The 19,030-nt window shown below is 35.6% G+C and overlaps 1 long non-coding RNA gene across 1 annotated transcript; it reads right to left on the bottom strand.

Moving 5' to 3' along the window:
• Nucleotides 1–2,830: 2,830 nt before the first annotated feature.
• On the bottom strand, nt 2,831–6,795 carry LOC106075038 (uncharacterized). Its single transcript, XR_001219045.2, has 3 exons — nt 6,639–6,795; nt 4,721–4,827; nt 2,831–3,628 (listed from the first exon to the last, which is right to left on the bottom strand). It is a non-coding gene; the product is annotated as an uncharacterized LOC106075038 (long non-coding RNA).
• Nucleotides 6,796–19,030: the final 12,235 nt, after the last annotated feature.

Here is a 19,030-nt window from a genome sequence, read left to right as displayed (position 1 = left end):
GTGACAATATCTAACGACAGAGATTTTGAATGTGCCCCATTCTACATTAAAGTTATTTTAATTGTTCCACAGTTTGGACTTTTTCTTCACGTGTACTTAATAATCGCACAATATTCAATGACAACTGTACCAGACACGAATCATGAAATAGATATATAAGACTCAGACACATCTCTACACTATAGCATTTGCGCCCTCCACAGCGGCGATCCACTAAGGGCTAGAGTCTAGTGTTTCTCAAACTGTGTGCCGCGGCACACTAGTGTGCCGCCAAAGATTTGCAGATGTGCCGCGGGAGTTTTCAGAACGCAACAAATGCAGCGTTACACAGGCGTTACGTTGCGATGACATCCCCACTTGCAACGACCAGTAATAGTAGTGGATCGCTCCATATTGACGGAAAGGGGTGTTTGCCATTCAGGTTATGGAATTGTCCACTATACATATATTATTATAATGACTCAAATGTAGGCGCTTTAGCAGACGCACAGCAGTTCATGAATTGATAACAATAATAATAGCTATGTGTTTCATGTAAATTGTTTAGGTGTATGCTAATAATAACAAATTATCAATAAGCGTAAGTCATTGTTATCCATGGAGAAATACGTTAGCAGGAATGAAACTACGAAAGCGTTAAATGAAAAGCAAGGAACCAAACGGAGGTACAAAGAAGATTACATCGGATGTGGTTTCATATCTTCTGGACCTGAAGATGCTCCATTGCCATTCTGTCTGAACTGCAATACAACTCTGTCGAATAAGGCGCTTGTTCCAAGCAAATTGAAGAGACCTTTGGAAACAAAATATCCAGCTGTAAAAGCGCAACCGAAGAAATACTTTGAAAACATCAGGGCTCAACAAAATAGACAAGCTAAAAAAACATACGAAGTACCTAAAGCTGCCAGAAAAGGGATTGATTGCAAGTTATAAGGTTGCTCAGTTATTAGCAAAATGCAAGAAAGCACACACAGAGGCTGAATCAGTCATTGCACCAGCTTTAGTAATAGTTGATGAAACTATCATTGGACCCGATGCCGCCGAAAAAGTTAAAAAAGTTCCTTTGTCAAATGATACTATCTCGCGCAGAATTAAAGACTTATCGTCAGATTTACAAAATCAAATCTGTGAACAATTCGACGTGACTGACTTTGAAGTGTCTCTGCTGTGGTCTCTTCAAGTTGATGAATCCACTGACGTTAGCTGCAAAGCCCAGCTGCTAGCTTTTATTCGGTTCATAAAGGATGAAAAATGTGTCAACGAATTCTTATTTTGCAAAGACTTACCAACTACGAGCAAAGGCGAAGATATTTTCAAAGTGGTAAGCGAAAACATTTTGCTCTTCAAACTACAGTGGGGAAACTGTGTCAGCGTCTGCACCTATGGCTGTCCTTCCATGCAAGGAAAAAGAAAGGGATTCGTCACTCTTGTGCGTCAAGAAAATCCAAATGTATTAGTTGTTCACTGCATGATCCACGGAGAAGCTCTTGCCTTCAGATCTTTGCCTAAAGATTTGATGTCTGTTCTAGATCAAGTGATTGAAGTTGTAAACTTCATCAAGTCTCGACAGCTTGCATCCCGACTTTTCTCACAACTTTTTGAAGCAATGGATTCAGATTCAGAAAAAAAAAACAACTTTGGATTTTCTATTCATGACGAGATCTGGTGGGTTTCTCTCTGATTTATTTCACAAATTAAATTCATTGAATTTAAGTCTTCAAGGACCATCGGAAAACATCATCACTGCATCCTCAAAACTTAAAGTCATTTGGTGAAAAATTGTCTTTGCGGCAAAGTAAGATCTTGAAAGGAGTCTTCGACTTCTTTCCTACTTACAATGAATGTGCTTCAAATAAAGAAATCACCTCAGCATTGCAGCATTACTTCCCAACAGTTGGAAGTAATGAGTGTGGATGGATCAGCTATCCATTAGGAAACAATGAAGCTACAAATCTGATAACTGAAGAAGCAGAGCAGCTCATTGATTTAATAAACGATGCAGTTCTTAAGTCAAGTTTTGCCGAGAAAAGTCTGGATGTGTTTTGGATTTCAATAGACTAATTATATCCTGCAATCAGTTTAAAAGCAATCAAAATAATTCTTACATTAGCATCTTCATGGTTTTGTGAGTTTGGATTTTCAGCACTGACTGAAATCAAGTCTAAGAAAAGAGAGAGACTTCTTACAATGGACGATGAAATGCGAGTTTGTTTGTCGACTTTGGAGCCTCGATTAGATCGCATTTGCTCTCAAAAACAGGTAAAATCTTTTTTTTTCTTTTTATTATAAAACAACTGTTGCTCTTCGTGGTGTGCCGCGAAATTTTTGTAGTTTTTTTTTACTGTGCCGGCAGACAAAAAAGTTTGAGAAACACTGCAGTACTTTAGACATTTTCACAAACGCGGAGGCGCAATGGCTGAGCTGAAAATGTCACGGTAAAGCGGTGAGAGTGTATTTGTGGGAGGGAGGTTTAGAACCCCTACTACCTCTCAACCAATGTGGTACCCTTAGCCAAGCCACGCACCTGCATACAAGCAAGTTAATTTTAAAAAGTTAATTAAACCTCTCTAATTAAATTTCCGCCCTATACTTTCAGGTCTACCTATTATTCCTCTTAGCACATGGTATGCTCGTCATTTTAAACTGCTAAATGCTACCTGAAACCTTTTCGCCACACCTTATGTAAAATAACAAATGCCATTTCAAAGTAATTGCTAAGCTCAAATACGTATGCGAAAAAAAAAGTGCAGACGCTACAAGATGTCAACTTTGAATATAGCTATGTTAATTTATTACATAGTAAAGCTGACAACAAAACATGAGCCTGGCATAGGAATACAGTTTTATTTTGTTTGTAAAAGTAAACATGAGGTATTTCATGACATAGTATGATAAAACAAATGTTCTGACACAGCAACGTGAAATCTCTTCTATGGCAACATGAGAATACACTCTAATGAAACTTTACACAATAAATTAATGCACATGAAAACAAGAAAATGGAGATAAATATACGAGACATAAAATATTCAATACAATCGTGTGATTTCAATAAATACGTGTTGCTTCTCTACTGTATAGAAAAACTTTAAAATGTACATTAGGTTTGCCCAGTTTGAAGGAAATTATTACTTGATTCCTCTTGAAAACATTGTGTCACTTGTACCATTTGTTTCCCTTTTAGCTCTCTACTTAAAAAAAACACTGAATGTAGAGGTAAACATTAACCAGTCCAAAAAATAGACATTATTTCTTCAATGAACATAATGATTACTTGCAGAGGTTGGCACTAGTTAGGACTAGTTCTAGAAAAAACATTATATTTTTGTATTAAGCCTATGTCTATTGATAGTTCAGACATTATCTAGAAACTTTTTTAAAAAATTTGTAGCTTTTACGCTATCATATTTTTGTCATATTGTATTAAGTTTCAAAAACGGAGAAAATTTAAAGAATGTAGGACCCCCCCCCCCCAAAAAAAAAAGGAAACTACGAGGCAGGCGGGTTTACATGGCAGGCTGTGCCCCAGGGTCTGCAGGCTGTTGTTGATTCAACATCATCATGAGAAACATATAGAAAGGGTTCATGTCCATCTGTTTCATCATCATCATGTACATCAACGGGTTCACTGAAAACAACGAAATCCATTGGATTAGATTCGGTTGGAGAAACAATATCTTATCTATCTTATATAATACAGACGTTACTTCAATAGATATCAACAATAGCAATAGATATCAACAATGTATAGAGAACTGTTTCCTTCAGGATAAAACACTCGCATTCAACCTACATTTGAATGTGAAATTTTGTAAACTCAAGAGTGTCAGTGGAGCAGAATGTGTTGGGGTAATAGTAGAGCACTACTAAGATGCCAATAGGAGAACGAACAAGGGCGCTTTTAATTCATGCTAAATCTCAGAGATTATTAATCTTGCAATCCTAAACGTCATGCTATTTATATCTCAATGTAGTCTATTGTTTTCCTAATGAATTCGTTTTTCTTTTTTTTTTTACTGTAAAGCTTTGAGTAATTGTTTTATTGCTGAACAGCCTGAACTGAATATTTCACAGTGATCAAAGACTTATACTTCTCTTTACATTATATATGATATGATATAAAGATAACACAACGATACATTTCGGATGTGAAACAATCTCTTTAATTGATAAGACATTTGTTATTTTCAATTTAAAAAAATGAAAATATCAATTTGGTTTAGTAAGTTAACTTTTTAAAGTGTCCACAATGGCGACTTACGAATCAAAGAATTATTGATTTCATTTTGTTTTTATAAACTTTGGACATACGCATTCACGCAGCTTTTTCTTATTTTAAGGAAAAAGAAAGAAAATATACATAAAATTTGAAAATAAAATACAGAAGTCAATTTTTTTTTTTGGGGGGGGGGGATACCGAAAATAAAATAGAAAGTTTTATTAGAAAGCTTGTTGTTTTTCGCGTTCAGACTGCGAATCTGCTCAGACTGTTTATAGAAAGTACAAAATAGGTAAAAGTAGCCTGATTTCAAAATTTCATGTGAATCCAACAGTTGCTTATATCTCTTGATACATAGATACATAAATAAATCAATCAGTGGTATTTTGCTCTTATAATATAGATAATATCAAAATAACATTACCGTCGTGTAAAAAGAGTACGTTTTGAAGCATATACAAACGACTTTATTATAACTTGATCCTAAAACTAAGGACTTACTTGGACCTTGACCTCCTGATTGACTGTTGACCATGACCATAAAGCAGACAAATATCACCAAAACTGCCAATCTTGCCATTATATATTATAGGTAAGTTTATCGTGACCTTTAAAAAAAAAATAGAAGTAAAATATTATTCAAAATCATTCTAGTTAGGTAAATATTAGTACTACATATAATAAGCGTGGTTAAGAGGCTAAGTGCGCTTGAACATGGCTTGGCTTGGCTACCTATGAAGGGGGTTCGAGGTTCGACACCCGACTCGGGCAGAGTTGTGTTTACTGAGCACCTGTAGGCAGCACGGAAAAACCTCCTAGTTACCCCCCCCCCCCCACTGGTCCACAACTGAGATTGGACCAAAGCGCTCTGAGCATGCTATAAGCATGAAAGTAACGCTATATAAAAGCCATAATTTATTTATTTATTTCACTACTTCCAATAAGGCAAGATAGTCCCAGTAACGTATGGCTGCTCTGGACTGTCCTCTCGATGGTCTTCGGTTCAAACCCTGCCGTTCTGCTGGAGGTTTGGGATAGGATTTAATAATCTTTAATTCTGAGGGAACATCCGAAACATGTAAAACATTCCCATAAAAGCAATGACCTATGTTTTAGACAGAAATATCGAAAATAGAGATTAGTCTTATAGGACAGTGGGTCTCAAAACATTTTTGATCCGGAGACCCCTTTATATAACCAAAACTTGCCCACGGACCTTTAAGTAAAAAATCTACATAAATACATAGTATATAAGTAACAAATGTAAAAAAAACAAACAACATATTGTTGAAGGAGTGTTTATTGATATTATAACTAGATTAACATGAACACAATGACTTGAATGAGGTTGATGAGAATGTATACGTGTGTTTATATCCAATCTCAACTAGCACACATTTCTCTTCTAGTTAGTTAAGGTTTATTCAGTGGCGTAGCAAGATACCCTTGGCTGCGGGTTCAAGACTATGTTGGTGGGCCCCCACCAATAAGACAAATTTAGTGTGTAACAAAGAAATCGATTAGTCTGTATGTATCGGTACATTTACCAAAAGACATCCCAATGCAAGTAGTTTACCTTTTTTTTTATAACTTATAAAGTCATAATGCTTGATTCAGTTTGGACTTCGCACAAGTGTCGTAAAAGTCAATTTTTTGTACAACTTCCATTTAATTACTATTACTTCTGGGTAACAAAGTCAGAAACCAGTGCATCTAGTTCAAAATGTTTGAATCTTTCTTGTTAAAGGGAGAGAACTGAAGCTGTTCTGTATTAGAACGTCTTAAATATTTTTTTTATTCGCAACTTCGAGAATGTCCGTTCTGCTGAGCCAATGATCCCAGGCAAACTAGAATTGACAAGCAATATGAGACAATGTTTGGAAAACCTGATTAAAAAATGTAGTTGTCTATGTTTAAAAGAAAAACAGCCAAATGTCGTATTTATCATGTATTTGTTATGTCCTTATGGAAGGCGTCTTTGAAGGATTGCATCTCTGAACAATATTCTATGGCTATATCATCAGGTTAAGATAAGACTCAAAGCATGGTGGCATCATAGAACAGACAGACAGAGAGATTTGTAATAAATTACTTTTTGGACTGGATAAAAATACCAGCTCGAACAGATTATTTTTTAAAAAAATCTATATAAAAAGAACATTCAGAGAGAGACAGACAGATATACAGACAGGTATATAGATATAAATAAATAAATAGATAGATAGATAGATAGATAGATAAGAGAGAGAGAGTGCGATAGAGAGGCTGGGAGAGGGCTATTGTTATAAAATATATGATCAAAATTACGAACCTATATTTAATGATAAGTTATTCAGCATTCTTGCGATGCATGAAGTGTTCAAATAAAAAAAATATATTTCAGTCTTGATTTCTAGTGACTACAAAAGTCCGTACTTACCACTAATGAGCAGCTCTGTGTTTTGGATGTGACCAATCAGCTCGACTACACGTTTGTATCTAAACTATTTGTAACTCGTGCGGAATTTATATGGTCGCTCCTTCTGTCCCCAAAGTGTCATTCTAGTCAAGAGGTAACTTACTTGCTCTATTTTGATTTGACAAGTTGCCCTTTTTGCAACCCGCCGTCACACTAGTCCACGTGACAAAAGCTGTCATTAATCTTGACATATAGACACCACCTTTTACATCCTTTTCTTTCTATTTCTGTTTTCTAATGTGTGTATTATCTATCTATCTATCTATCTATCTATCTATCTATCTATCTATCTATCTATCTATCTATCTATCTATCTATCTATCTATCTATCTATCTATCTATCCCCCCGTACTACCATCTCTCTTTTAGTTGGCGTCTATGCTTTGGATTTGTATTTGTAAGTTTCTTCCCTCCTCACAATTCTATAGAAAGGAACCTTACCCTCGATATCTATTGAGAATATCTTATTGAAAATGTATTGTTTACCTTACTGGCTAACAACTACAACTAAGTTTCTGGTGCCAACTGAGTTGTTCTCCAATTGACATGATCTCCTTAAATCTCCTTCATGATCATCCTGTATTTTTTTTTTTAGTTTCTTTTTTTTTTTAGTTTCGTCTTTTCAAACGTCCTTGACCGATTATCCTGTTTTTTTTTTCCTTTTTAAAAATTATTTTTTATAATTTATTTCCTGGTCATCCATTTCTTTAAAAATCCCTTCCATGATTTTCTGTGTTCCTTTTTCTTTCTTGTTTTTTCGTTTATAAGCTCTCTGGTAAATAATGTTTCACTTTCTATAGAGTCCATATGACGTTGAAGAGTCTGTGTATATCTTACTACTTTTGTGCACGATTTTTTAAAAATTTAATAACTTGTATTTTCTTTGTTTCATTTTTTAAAATCTTTTCTTCATTTCATTTGTTTCATTGGTTCGTTTGTGTCGAAAAAAATATTTGGTTTCATCATTCTTTTATTTTCCCTTTTAAATTAAAAAAAGAAAATCTTGAGATAAAAATTATTCGCATTATTCTTTATCTGACTTATCATATCCTTATAAGTCAAGTAACCTTCTATCCAAACATCAGCAGTTAAAAGATGTTTAGAGCTACATTCTTCTGTTATGTAAACCTCAGTTGCGTAATATTTTTGTATCCGCCAGAAGACAACATGGCGTTCAAGTCACGTGCTGCTGCACGTTTACTTTTAAAACAAAACAGAAACAAACAAAAAATGTCTGATGTCAGTGAAGAAAAAAAAAAAGCATGAATATTTTAAAATACTTTCCCTTCATTTTTGTAATATTTTTACGAGTTAGTCTGGATTTTAAAATGTCTACTCAGTGTTTCCCAAATCTTTATGTTCATGTCATAAATAAAGATTCTCTGTTATAGAACCTCTTCCTTGCAGGCCACTTGGAATAGTTTTAATACTGCACTGATGTGATATATTTTGTATTTGAATCTGATAGGTTCTACACAATGCTCTGTTAGTTCCTTTCACGCCGTTATTTGAGATTGCTCGCACAATCTTACCGTCTAAAAATTCAAAGTCACATTGTGTGTTAGTTAAAATGTTCAATTCGAAACAAAGCAACGACAATTTAATTTTTTTTTTGTCTTTACGGTTATACATTAATTTTTTTTTCTGTCAAAGAACAAAGTTTATTTTCAATATTTATTCCCAAGCTCGTAACAAGTGAGAAAAAAAGTAAATGTCATCAAATGTATAAAAACAAACAAATAAATACACACACACAAAACAACAAACAAACAAACAAAATCAACAGAAAACAAAACAAAAAGAAATGCAAGATAAAAAGGTAAATAAAGAGAAAACAAACAAACAAGAACACAAATAACCAAAAAAAGCAAACACAAAAACAGGCATAATCACACACAAACAAGCACAATCTTTTAGAACAGCCAAACACACAAACAGACAAACACAAAAGGGAAACAAAAGCCAAACGACAAAGCACACAAAACAACATCAAAACGCAAAGGCAACAAAAAACATCTATTGTTCCCATTGCTTTTTTTCTTCTTGGAAACTTGCGCCTGTTCTTAGTTTTGACTCGATATGCGAGAACCACCGAGGAGAACAAATGCAACAGTTCACAGCAAGGATTTAACAGAGAAATAATTTAACTTAAGGATTGGTGGTATACTTCATGTATTAAATCATTGCACTCAGTCAGGGGTGCTCCATCTTTTTCTGCTAAGGGGCTAACCCTCATCCTTCCTACATCAACCCAAATCACCCGACACCACCCAACATCAACCCACATCACCCCACATCAACCCACATCACCCCACATCACCCCACATCAACACACATCACCCCACATCAACACACATCACCCCACATCAACACACATCACCCCACATCAACACACATCACCCCACATCAACACACATCACCCCACATCAACACACATCACCCCACATCAACACACATCACCCCACATCAACACACATCACCCCACATCAACACACATCACCCCACATCACCCCACATCAACACACATCACCCACATCAACCCACATCAACCCACATCACCCCACATCAACACACATTACCCCACATCACCCCACATCACCCCACATCAACCCACATCACCCCACATCAACACACATCACCCCACATCAACACACATCACCCCACATCAACACACATCACCCCACATCAACACACATCACCCCGCATCAACCCACATCACCCCACATCAACCCCACATCAACCCACATCACCCCACATCAACACACATCGACCCACAAAACCGTCGAGTCCAATGTAATTACGGCTTCATTATAGACAGAAAATTCCCATGGCACTGTGTCAAGGTCCAAAATGTCCCGCGGGCAGGAGTTTGAGAATCACTGCACTGAATGATTTAAAACAAAATGGGAATGAACCTAATTAGGTATGCCCATTAGAGCAACACAAAGTAAAAAAACAAAAAACAACGTCTGTTGTTTGTTGTGTACAAAATTAATGACTTCGAAGACCTAAAATAACAAAAACAAACAGCGGAGTATCACGTCACACAGGTCTGGAGGTAAACAGAGGGGCCGCCAGAACAGAACAGATAGAGAATAAATGTAGTAGCCAACTGGTTCTTGGAAACAAGTTTATCCTGTTTTTTTTTATTTTCTTTTTCTTTTGATAATATATTTGACTAAATTTAAACCTCAAAAGAATGACGTCAACAAATATGGGTAAACAGTTGAAATGATGAACGATCTCATGGTAATACAACGCATTCTACTTGCTACGTATTCTCAGGTGGCGGGAAAGGGGCGCAGGCTGTAGTCACGAAGTTCTTCACTTTAGATTCGAAATGTTTTGCTCCGTGCAATGAACTCCATTTCCCTCTCCCAAGTGACGTCACGATCACTTCAAAGCAGGTGCCAAGACACGACCTACTCTTCTATAATCTATACAATATATTTTGTTCATCATGTTATCTTCCCTGAACCGGTGGAAGTATAAGTGTGACTAGTAAATATATTTTTTTGTCTAAGCGTTACAATGAGTCATTAATAAGAAAAATACTAATAAAAAAATGATTGCTTAAAGTTTAAACCATGATTATTTTTTTTTGGGGGGGGGGGGGATTTTTTTTTCTATTCCCCCCCCCCCCCCCGCAAAAAAAATATATATGGAAAAATTGTAGACTCTCCATCCTTGCCAGCTAGGGAGTCTGGTGGAGCGCTGGTAGCTAAGCCTAGCACTATTTCCGGTATTGAAAGCCAACAAAATGCACATTCTGATGTATCTACAGTGCATTATTCTGCTATTAAAAAGTTTTATTTCAAAAACCTAATGTGCTATTCTTTCTGACTTAGACCCTCCCGCACCGTTCGGCGCATTTGGCGGCAAGCTGTTTCCACAAAAATCTGTCCCTGGCAATGTCCGAAGCCTCTTCCAACCTGCTCTAGGGACCTCCATGACAGTGTGGCGCCAAGTTGTACTAGGATGACATCGCAACTCTTATTATGCGTAATTCATTTTGTCTGAGAACATGTCATGCGACGCTCTTTCACAACCTTACTAAGGGGTCGACTCCCAGTTCGGCATAGGATTTCCTTGATTTAGACTCGATCTTTATAACTGACTCCTAAAATCTGTCTTAGCCATCTTTGTTGAGCCACATTTAGTGTTTTTCAATTTCGGCAGATGACTATTCACTGCACTTGATTAATGGAGCCCAGCCACTTGTAGAAATGTGTAACCTCTCTTGACTACGCTCTTGGAATTAGGTGACTGTAGTTTGCTTTAGATTTTATAACTAAGAGGGAAGTTTTATCGTCCAAATCATCTGTTGGTGGGTTTGAAACTAAAAAATCTCTTTTTTTAAAAATTCAAAACCCCATTTAGCTACGGTCATAGAATTTGGTGACTGTAGTTTGCTTTAGAATAATATTAAAGAGAAAGGTTTTCAACCTCAAAACTCTATGTAGGGGATCTTAAACTCAAAACCATCCGGAGGGGTTTTAAACTTTAAAAAAAGCCTTCTGGAGGAGGGAGGGTTAAAACTCAAAACCCCTTTGGTTGCGCTCATAGCATTTTGAGTGCGTAATTCACTTTTTTTTATATTGAAGAGGTATATTTTCGCTTCAAACCCCGCTGGCTACAAACCCCTTTGGCTACGTTCATAGATTTTAGAGTGTGTAATTTGCTTTTTTATATTGAAGAGGTATTTTTTAGCTTCAAACCCCCACTGGAGTGGGGTTTAAACTCAAAACCCCTTTGGCTACACTCATAGAAATTTGAGTGTATAATTTGCTTTTTTTTTAATATTAAAGAGGCATTTTTTAGTTTCAAACCCCGCTGAAGGGGGGTTTAAACTCAAAACCCATTTGGCTACGCTTTAGCATTTTGAGTGCGTAATTTGCTTTTTTTATATTGAAGAGGCATTTTTTAGCTTCGAACCCCGCTGAAAAAGGGGGGGGGGGTTAAACTCAAAAACCCATTTGGCTATGCTCATAGCATTTTGAATGCGTAAAATAAAAATTTTCCTTAGCTGTGTTCTTGGAATTTGGGGATTGTCGTTTGCATTTATTGGTTTTGTTTTATAGAAGAGGGGGATTTAACTGCCATATTTACAGCTCTATGTAATCCTAATAGTCATTAGGATACACACATTTTCTTACAAGCTGTGTCAATTGTTTCAGTGAAGATATCGGTATTACATTTTTCTCTACAATACAAAATAAACGTATTCGGTATAACTTGATACGTCTCATTCTCTTATCTAAACTCAATTTTGTTTTATTTTGATGTCAATAGTGTATGTCGGTGGTTAACACAGATCCTGTCTTTTCATCATTATTTGGAAAAGGGAAAATAGTGCATAACACAAACTATATAATGCACTTACATGTAACTTAATGTTTTAGACTTATAAATTACAGACGTTCCATCAAAAGAGAAGATAATTACGTCCTACTTCTGCTATTGATAAAGAATTGCACAATGATACACACACACTAACTATGGTCACGGACATCACAAGGAACAGTTCCAAGTGGTTTGACGTGTCATAACTGTCAACAACTTCTTCAATAAGATAGGTAGTTAGGGAGGGGCAATAAGTAAAACAAGTGGGTATTCCAAACCAGTAGCCTTATCTTATCTTATCTTATCTTATAAAATTTAGACGTTACTTTAAAAAAAAGAAGATGACTACATCTTACGCGTTATGCATCTAGTCATGCATATTAACCAAGGACTTAAAATCTGCCAAGTCACTGGTTTTCCTGGCTGGTTCAGGCAACCTTTACGTGCTACCGTGTCGTGGCTCTCTTGCTGTCCGAGGTCTTGCTTCTGTCATGGCTTAGAATGTTATATTCTTGAATTATTATTAATAAATTACAATTGGATAATATATTGATATTTATGTGTTCAGTTATTATAGGTAATTTCTTAAAATATATTATGATGTGTTTCTGCTGAGTTATATATTACAAATGTTAATGTGTGCTTACATTCATGTAACCTTTAATTTCAGCCTGACAGACACACTATGCACGCACAGTCGTAAATATTGTAACAAACCATGTGAATGATGATTTAAAATTAAAATAATGAATTTAATGCTAAAATATATACATAATGAAAATAATATAAATGATAAATAAGTAATAACATATACGATATACGTTATTATAAAATTAATAATAATTATTCAAAGATATAGACTTATACTGGTTCTAATTAAAAATCTTTGGTATAAACCTTTTTTAAAGCGGTAGGTAGTCAAAGGTGGTCGGTACTAGGCAATAGGAGTGAGATTCATTGCCTATGTTGGTCTTCCATTTTTATCAATGAACTTTTAAAATCAATCATTGAAGTTGATTGCATCATAAAGTTTTTTGTTGTTTTTTATCGGCCCCCGAAAGGGGGAAAAGACGCTATTAGTTTTGTGAAAAATGTCTGTCCGTCTGTCGGCCCGTCCCGTTTAGATCTCGTAAACTAGAAAAGATAGTGAAAATCCGACGTCACAATATTTTAGACCATTCAAAGTTCTGATGCAACGGCTACTTTTTTTTTTCTGAAAGCGAAAAATCTAATTTTTTAAATCACTTATGCAAACAGTTTTTTTTAAAGAGAAAAAGCTAATTAGTGTGCATTATAAGTTAGACCTAATTTAAAACAAATAGTAATCTTGTAAACTGCATTATCTAGGAACTTTTAAGAAAGAGATAGATTCCTCATTACACAATTATAAGACTTCAGTTAGGGCTGTTAGGCCAGGAGAGGCGCGGTAGCTGAAGGGCGCTTCTGAACCGGGGGTCCCGGGTTCGAATCCTGGTGAAGACTGGGATTTTCAACTTCGGAATCCTTGTGCGCTTCTGGGTCCACCCAGCTCTAATGGGTACCTGACATTAATTGGGGAAAAGTAAAGGCGGTTGGTAGTTGTGCTTGCTACACCCTCGTTAACCGTAGGCCACAAAAACAGATGAACTTTACATCATCTACCCTATAGACCACAAGGTCTGAAAGGGAAACTATTCCGGCCAGGATTACATCTAACTTTGCATTCACTTGCACCTATCCTTTGATCTGCTGGACCGTTGGGGCACTACACAAGATCTGTCAACCTTCTTTCTCCATTCTTATCTCTCATTTGTCTTTGATATAATTTCATTCGGATGTCCTCTGATCTGCTGGATCGTTGGGGCACTACACAAGATCTGTCAACCTTCTTTCTCCATTCTTATCTCTCATTTGTCTTTGATATAATTTCATTTGGATGTTCTTTCTGAAAATATTGAAGCCTGCCTGGGTGGACCACTTCGAGGGCCGATTTTGAGTTATGTTTCCACACAAACTGTCTTTGTAACCCTGTTTAATAACAAAAATGTTTATTAAAAACGTGTGTTCTTTAAATTTGTATAGAATTTCTAGCAAAGATATTTATAATGGACCGCATTCACCAATTGTAAACAAACAACATTTAGCCACGTGATTTTCTATATCTTCTATACAAATTATGCAATCCATAAAGGCTGTCACGTGATACGTACTTTTCATTGTTTTATCAATATTATGACGTGGCTAATTGTGCTTATTTAAGATTGGTGAATGAGGTCCATTGAAGTGTGGAATTGTAGTGATACAATAATTAATCTCATTTTTTGTAGTAAAGTCTGTAATCTATATTCTATAAGATAAAAATTGGGGTTAACGTAATGAATAGCGTGGACGGTTGGAGATAGAGTAAAGGTTCTAATGTATTTTACTCCTACAATTAGATTACAAAAAAAGGTGACTGGACACTGGGTGGACGGTATTTTGAAAACGATATTAATGCTACACAGTGTTAACTCTGTTTTTTCAAATATCATCATCTTAAAATAATTTGGTTTTATATTTTGAGCACGACTTCAGCAGGAATTCCCCCACTCAACTCAAATGTTTGTTTTTTTTTGTCTTGAGTAAAAGAGTTGAATAACTAGACGTACATAAACATTTAGCGCTCTCTCTCTCTCTCTCTCTCTCTCTCTCTCTTATGTAGATATCATTGGCTGGACTGTTCATAGAAGAACTTGATGCTGCAAATTTCTTTAGAAAGACTCATTGTATTACAAGAACTACAAAAGTAAGAAATTAAATATTACTTTTAGCTTCATAAAAGAGAAATTGTTTTTTTTTTAATACCTCTGTTATGTTACTTGTTTGCATCTATGAATGTGGCAAAATATATAGGTCACAGCTGGGACTGCGTAGCCAGGAGAAATACTGCACTCCTAATTAATCTTCGAACTAGAAGACAAGTCTTATTATTATTATTACATTTATAGCGTGATTTTTTTTCTTACTTTGTTTAACAAAATATATTATGAAAGCACATTGTATTATGTGTATATACTTCATAATGTATTGTGTTCATATTGTTGTAACTCTAGGGTAGCCACTCAACAATAGACAGGTCGGCAACAGTAAACGATGTATTTATTTAGTATAACTGATAACTAGTATAAGCATCAACAAATAGTAATAGTTACTAGTTAGACTTGGACGTCTGCTATAAAGTCACAGGGAGTAATATGTCTTAAGTTCTAAGAGTCCTACTTCATACCAGAACACAGAACAGACCACCGACACACTTCCCAGTGTCGCTCCAGGTCTCCTAAACAGTTTCCTAGTATCACATAGGACAGCACTCAGCACCAGACTGTTCAGACTGCAATGACTTTTAGCCGGCTCACAACAGTCCTTCTTCCTGTCTACGTTCACTAGTGCGCTAGTGCGCACCTCAAACACTGGTGCAATGCAGGGTTACAACAATATTGTGATTGTTCAACTTATTTAGGTTAAGCTCATACTAGGCGAGTTTGTATGTTTGAGGTCTGAAAGTGGTGCCTACAGAATACAGTTTGATATAATGGCGCCCTTGTTTGTTGTTGTTTATGAAAACCGGTTGTCAGGATGTGACGTAACACAAAGCGCTTTAGTTTCTACTCTTGCTAAATATGAATTCGTCACTCTAGTGGTTTATTTTGTTGTATTTCTCTGTAGATACGAAGCATACAGGACGTATATCTTTTTCCTGATTCTGACATTAAAACCAAATACCATTGTATTATTTCCATTACTTGTTTACGCGGCCGAAATATCTTTTAGAATATTCGAAATTTAGTAGTTTTTTTTAGTTTTTTTAAATTTTGTTGAGATGTTCCTATTAGATCTTCATTCTATCAGCATTTTACTGACAAACTAAACATTTTGTGTCTTTGTACGTTACAATTAGGAGTATAAAATTGTAATTGAAGATGTTCAGTTTCCAAGACACTCGGAAAAATGCAATTTCTATAGTTGTAATTGTTTTTTAGTAGAATCTGCTACCAATTGTGATTCTTGTAATTGATAAAAATAATGAGGTAAGTAATTGTACCACATGTGAAGTTAAAGGTTTTTTAAAGGTTTTCAAAAAAAAAAATCAACATTAAATCACAATTTTTGAAATAGCCATAATGTGGGTTAATCTTGTAATTTAACAACTTTAAATATCTTAAGTTTTATCCCTTTCATTAAAACAACAACAACAAAAAAAACAAAAAACTATCAAAATAATGTTCATAATCATTACACAACAAATCGATACAATTCAAGACGAAAGACGATGTAATGATTACGCTAAACCATTTTAGCCTTAAACTAGAGTTCTACCATCCTATTTCCAAGAAACAAACAAAAGAAAGACAAATGATCACCTCTGAACACACAATTGTATAAAAAAAAACACCACTTTTAATGTTTTAAAATTTCATTACACAACGAACAGTAAAAAGTTATAAGTTATACGTGAGCAATTGCATACAAATTATGTATATACAAATTTAAAAAAAAAGCAAGACCTGCATTTTTGATCAAATGCCGAGCAGGGCATTTTTTTCTATATGCATTTGTTTTTTAATTAAAATAGTTGTACAGGCCTAGAGTCAAGGGAAAGCCGAATCCTCCTGGCATCATGCCTCCGCCCATGCCGCTCATACCGCCCATGCCGTTCATTAGTAAGGAATAGGTCAACATCTTGCTGGGATCAGTGCCTAACATCAAACCGGCCATCAATGGGTTGCTCATGAAACCTGCCATTGGGTTCATTGGGGCTGCTGGTGCTCCAGAGGAAGGAAATGGTGGAAACTGACCTGGAACAGAAAAAAAAAACCACAATAAAGTAAAAGTTAGTTTTTGGATGGTTTACAGCAAGGAGAAATCTTTTGTATTGAAAAGTCAGCGTTTAGCTCAATACAATGAAGAAGAATGTTGTACGACTAGAAGCCTTTCTAGAGCCAAGACGTGTTAGAAATGTCCATAAATTGAAACAAGACAGATTTACTTTTCATTTTTAACATCTACTTGATAAAACAACTTTGTGATTCAACTTCGCTACATTTCTGTCACAAAGGTTGATGATGCTATGAGCTGATATTCCTTTAAAGTTCAGAAGTACTTGAAAAGGCTAAGAAAACAATCTACATAAAACACTTCTAAGACATAAAAAAAAATAATACTCATTTTAACTCCCGATGCTTAAGTATTTTTGGTTTCTAACCTCTCGCATTGCAACCAGTGGCGTAGGTAAGGTGCGTGAGAGGAGGTGTCCGAATTCGATAGTCCCCCCGGCCCCTCCCCTTCGAGAGTCCCCGCATTGAATGTCCTAATTTTTTTACATTAAATATTACGTCACTGCAACGTAATTTTGCTATTCATGTGGAGTGAAAAATACTAGCCAGCGTTGATCTAGATGATGTTATAGATGCCTTTGTTGCACAGAAAGCACGACATGAGGCGATATGAATTGTGACTTGTGCATAATCTCGCCAATAAACAACGGTATTATTCATTTAAAGAGTTGTAATGTTTTGTTTAGTTTTACCCATATACTGTACCAATTGGAATTTAGACATATATTAATTAAGTACATTAGGGGCCTATCCCATGTCATGATATCGTATATCAAAATACAGGAACCCCTAAAAATGGCAAGCCCCCCGAGCCCCCAAATCCCTACCTACGCCACTGATTGCAACACGAAAGGCCCAAGACCTTTCTTTTCTTTTTCAACAGACTTTTTCGTAATTGTTGCCTCTAGTATCTAGATGTCTATTTCTAATAACGTTAAAGACGTAGCCGAGACAATGTGAGGCAGTTATAGAGCTGCTTTTTCATCTCTCTTAACCATATCATACAACTTTAAAGAAATTAAACTACAAAAGAGCTCGAGTCAAATATCAAAGACATACAAATGTCGACACATTGAGAAGAAGTTTAAAAAAATTGGAAAAAGAAAATTCGCACAAAATAGAAAAAAATATTTTTAAAACATACAAAACTCAAAAAGGTTCCTTTTTTTAAAAACTGTTTTATGTCTACACAAAGGCGTAACCAAAAATTGTTAGCAAGAAAAAGTTTTTTTGCCCCTATACACGTGAAAGTAACGATTTACAGATTACACGGTCCTACAGCAGTAGTCTTATTAGTGAGGAATAATTGAGACTTACCGAGGCACACTACTGCCAGCATTGCCAAGACCAACACAACCATCTGGATGGACACAGACATCTTGATGCTGATCTGGAGAATAGATGAGAAAAAAACACTTCATTGCTATATTGAACTCTTCAAATGTTTTGGTTGCAATTAACAACTTTTTACCAACAAGTCTACAGCAACGTTTTCCTATCCCCCCCCCCCGACACAGGCAAAAAGTCTTATTTTTTTTTCCGGCTCCTTTTTAGCGGCCCCCGTAAGGGGAAAAAGCCGCTATTAGGTTTGTGCAAAATGTCCGTCTGTCCGTCTGTCTGTCTGTCCGTCTGTCCGTCTGTCACACTCAGATCTCGAAAACTAGAAGAGATATGAAAAATATTATTTCATCATTAAATGCGGCTTGAAAAGTTTAGGTGCAACGGCTACTTTTGGTTTTCTAAAAGCAAACCGTTTAATTTATAAAATTAATTATGCAAGCGATTTTTTTCAGAAAAATACACCAATTCTAAAACAATTAGGTAAATGTAAGGGAGGCAATGTTACAATATGCTAACAAAGATGGACAATTTTTGTGTATTTTCAGTATCACTAAGTCAAATATATTTATAAAATGTACAAGAAATGTTTACAACAAATATAAATAATAGTTAAAGGTGTTTTTTCTGGTCAACTAGCTGCTAAAATTAAAAGAAAACATTACTGTTTGTTTATAAAGGCTAATAATGCATTTTGTATGTAAATATCACGCACATTTTTTAAAATGGTCTTTTTATGCAGCGACTTTCGTGCAGTAGCGTAACGTCGTAACATGCCGTGGTGCTAAACCAATTCCTTAAACTTTTTTAAAAAATCAG

The sequence above is a fragment of the Biomphalaria glabrata genome, chromosome 1 (genome assembly GCF_947242115.1).
Source record: "Biomphalaria glabrata chromosome 1, xgBioGlab47.1, whole genome shotgun sequence".
Classification (NCBI taxonomy): domain Eukaryota; kingdom Metazoa; phylum Mollusca; class Gastropoda; family Planorbidae; genus Biomphalaria; species Biomphalaria glabrata.
Note: the sequence above shows the minus strand (reverse complement) of the source record. Positions and strands in the feature narration are given on the sequence as shown.